Source organism: Elephantulus edwardii, unplaced genomic scaffold, assembly GCF_000299155.1.
Source record: "Elephantulus edwardii isolate Elephantulus edwardi_28Jun2011 unplaced genomic scaffold, EleEdw1.0 scaffold00371, whole genome shotgun sequence".
Lineage (NCBI taxonomy): Eukaryota > Metazoa > Chordata > Mammalia > Macroscelidea > Macroscelididae > Elephantulus > Elephantulus edwardii.
In genome coordinates, this window is record NW_006400121.1 from 1,455,728 (window position 1) to 1,460,329 (window position 4,602).

A 4,602-nucleotide genomic window follows, 5' to 3' on the forward strand; every position below is an offset into this window, starting at 1 on the left:
AAAAAAAAATTTAAAAAAAAACCCCTAAAGTGTGGGAAAAAAAAAGAAAAAGAACAATCTAATCCCATGGCCTCTAGAAGAGAGGGAATTATAAGGACAAATACTGAAATCAATGAAACTTAAAAACATGAAAACAATTAAAACCATCAACAAGACCAAGAGCTGGTTCTTGGTAAAGGTCATTAAAATAGACAAACCACTGGCAAATTCAACAAAAGAAAAGAAAGAGAAGAAACAAATAACTTAAGATATTAGAGGTGACATCACAACAGCACCAAAGGAAATGACATCTATTATATCAGAATATTATTAAAAGCTATACTTAGAAATGGTGCAGCCAGAGTTCTTCCTGGAGCAATGATAGTGACATTTCATCTCACATAATTTGAGCATTTTGTTAGGAAGGGCCAGTCTCTGGTAAAGGACTAAAAAGCTAAGAAGGGGAAGACTTTCAATGATGGATTGACTGTAATGACATTCTTGAGTATGTCAGAGATGGTTAGGATGGCACAGGACAGGGCAGGGTTCAGATCCGTTGTTTATAGGGTTGCTATGAGTCAATTCAACGGCACCTAAGCACAACTAGAACAACAGATCAAATAAGAGGATCTTTTAGGCACTAATGTATATCTTGGTGGGTAAGGAGTTGCATTGCCATCCCCAAAACATCAGCTGTTCCAAGTGTAATTTTCAACCTCAGAAAACCTGCTGGAGGGTCAGGTATGAGTGTGTTCCAACTCAGTGACAATTAATTGATAGTTGAGTCAAGGGATTTGTTATGGTTGAGGTTAGGGGATATCTGCAAACATTTCTGTAATGATACATTCCTTTTTCTCAAAAGAAAAGAAAACTATCAGATGCAGGATTCACAAAATTGTCTTAAGAAGTGTCTCCTTGTCCAGAAATTAAGTTTATATTTAATATTCTTTTTAGAGAAACGAAAGGGTTAGGCTTCTTGTTGCCTCAAATCAAGCAAAAAACCAAGCCAAAACCATTTTAATGTCCTACCAATTTTGATTTACAACTCTCAATGTAACTGTTCTCTAGAATTTTCTTGGCTATGCATTTAATAGAAACTCATTACCAGATGTTCATGGTAGGTCTGAACCCCATTATGTTAGCCACTAATTGGAAGCCATTTGCAACCCTTTCAAATGACATTAAGATCCTTGTTACTTGGCATTGCATTGAATCCTGGTTCTAATGAGCTTATAATGGAAATTGCAATGGAATGTTTCTGTGGAATCAGATCCCCCCCCCCCCCGGGAATAGGCTAAAAGTGGTAAGAATGTTTTTGCCTTAGAATTTATCACCATCATGTCACTTGGTTGAGTGTTGTAGGCAGGACTATCTATGTTTATCCCTAGACCACTTAATCCCTCAGAGGAGAGGAATGCTGGGCTGAGGACATGGAGCTCTCTTGTTCAAGCAACAAACAGGTGGAAGAAGTAAAACAGTAAGGGAACATTTGGAATAAAGGGATGGGACACTCTTGATTGCTTTTGCTACTGGTGTATATTGTTGTTGTTGAGTGCCATTCAATAAGAACTGACCTATAGCTGACTCTCCAGCGGGTTTTTAGAGGGAGTCAATTGCACAGGAGATTACTCATCCTTCTGCAGAGCAGCTGGTGGATTCAAACTTTGTGCCTTTAAGATTGTAGCATAGCTTCTTACCTCTAGGCCACCAGAGCTCCTTCCTGGTGCATGTTGTTGTTACGTGTCATCGAGTCACTTGTAAGTCATAGCGACCCTATGTACATTAGCTCTGAATCTTGTCCTATCCTGAGCCAATCTCACCATTTCCAACAGATTTAAACTAATTTCCCTAGTCACTGAGTCAATGCATCTCATCCTTTGTCTATCTCTCCTGTGCCATCCCTCCAGTCTTCCAAGCATGATGTCCTTCTCTAAGGACTGGTATTTCTTGGCCATGTACCCAAAGTACTTGAGAAAGTTTTAAAATCCTTTCCTCCAGCTATTAGTTTAGTTTCACCCTTTCCAGGAGAGACCCATTTGTTCTCCTGGCAGTCCATGGTATGTTCAACACTCTTCTCCAGTATCACAACTGAAAGGCATTAATCCTTTTTCTATCATCCTTACTGAAGCTCTCTAATAGATAGTAAGTAATTGCTAAGATTATTACTATATCAGGCTCACCTTAGTCTCCGGACTGAAATCATTCTTTTTCAGTACTCTAGAGAGGTCCCTGATGTCAGACTTTTCCAATGCATTTCATCTTTTGATTTCTTGATTGCTGGTGCCAAAAGTGTTGATTTTAGAACCAAACAAACTGAAATTATTAACAATCAATCTCTTCTCCACCTATCATGAAGCTGCCAGTTGGCCCACTGGTGAGAAACTTTTTTTCTTGATGTTGTGCTTCAATCCATATTGAAGACTACAGCCCTTGACCTTCTGTAGCAAATGTCTCAAGTCCTCCTCAGTTTTGGCAAGCAAGGCTGTGTCATCTGCATAACACAGGTTGTTGCTGAGTCTTCCTCCAATTCTAAAGCCACATTCCTCCTCATAAAGACCAGCCTCCCAAATGATCTGTTCTGCATATAGATTTAAAAAGTATGGAGACAGGATGCATCCCTGACACACTCTTTCCTGATCCCGAACCATGCAGTGTTCCCTTGCTATGCCCGTTTTATCAACCTAAGGAAAAGAAACAGTCCTGCTTTTGGTTTCAAAATAATGAAGCTCTGTGTTTTAAACATACAGGATTAGAACATGATTTCAGACTAGGCAACCAGCTATCTAGTGTGCACTGGAAATTGCATTTTAGGATAAAAATTGTCAATTTTCACTTCACTAAGCATACTTTGCAGAACACAGCTAAGCTCAATGTTTCCGTTTGAAGCAGTGAATCCTTTTCAAAAAGCAAAGCTCCACACTGTTTTTGAGTGTGTGCTTTTTGAGTTGATGACTCCTTAATATAGTATAAAGAGGCTTGCACTGCTGAATACAGTAGCTTTATTTGATCTTGAGTACTACTGATATGTGGCTACTGAGTATTTGAAAAGTGGGTAGTCTGAATTAAGACAGGCTGTAATTGTAACACATACCAAATTTCAAAGCTGAACACAAAGAAATGAAAAGATCTAATGATTTTTATATTGAGTACATATTAGATATAAGGGCTAAATAAATGCGTACAATTATTTATACCTGTTTCATTTTACATACTCATGTAGCTACTGATGTTGTTCTTGATTTGATTCTAACTCATAGTGACCTTCCATCAGGTCCCCAAGGCTATAAATCTTCGTAAGAAAAGACTATCCATCTTTTTTCCTCAGAGTATTTAGTACATTCTAACCACTGATCTTTCACTTAACAGCCCAACACTTAATGCTTCATCCCACCAGCATCCCTTAAAGGGGATGTAGCTCTCATTACACACAAAAATCGACTCAAGGTGGATCAGAGACCTAGGGATAAAGCCTAAACACATAAGATCATAAGAGATAAAGTAGGACCAAGCTTATAAGTATAGTATAAAAAGGTTGACAAATACAGCCAGAAATACATAACCATTAGTGGATTAAATTGATGAATGGGACCTCCTAAAGATTAAATCCCAGTGCACATCAAAAACATTTTCCAACAGAGTGAAAATAAAACCTACTGTCAGAGGGGGGACCCCACAACATTTGGCAAATAACATTTCAGACAAGGGTCTCATATAAAAAAAAATTACACAATCCTATGCCAGTGATGTGCCCTATCTCCATTCCTTTTCTATCTATATGCAGAACAGATCATCTGAAAAGTAGTTTGGCCTTTCTTTAAAAAGCTGAACACAGAAATTCCATATGACTCGGCTGTGGTGCTGGAGAAGAGTATTGAGAGTAACATGGACTGCTAGGAAAACAAACAGATTCATCCTGGAAAGGGTTAAATCAGGTAGCTCCTTGGAGGCAAGGATTCTGAGGCTCCGTCTAACATACTTTGGACATGATATGAGGAGAGACCAGTTCTTGGAGAAGGACATTATGCTTGGAGGGTGGAGGGACAGCACAGGAGAGGAAAGCCCTCTATGAGGTAGATTGATACAGTGACTGGGATAATCGGGATGGGAGTGTCAGAGACAGTGCGACTGGCATAGGGCAGAGCAGAGTTTAGGGCTGTTGTACACAGGGTCGCTATGAGCCGCAAGCGACTCGATGGCACATAACAACAATATTCCACTGCTTGGAATATACCCTGAGAAAATTAGAACTGAGGCACAAATGGAGATTTGTAAGCCAGTGTTCACAGCAGTGTTATTCACTATCACAAGAATATGGAAATATATCGTGGCTTTTTTCACAATAGCAAAGAAATAAAAATAAAAATAAAAAAATAGCAAAAAAAATAGCCATCAACAAACAAATGGATATAGAAGCTGTGGAATATTCACACAATGGAATACCATGCTGTACTGAAAAACAAGGAACTCATGTAATATTCAAAATATGTGACCCTGGAGGACATTATCCTGAAGTACCTCAGTCACAAAAGGACAAATACTGTATAATGCCCTGTTGTAAAACGGGACTGACATCAGGGTTGAGGGGAGACGGAGAAAGATGGGATAAATAATGTCTACTGCATT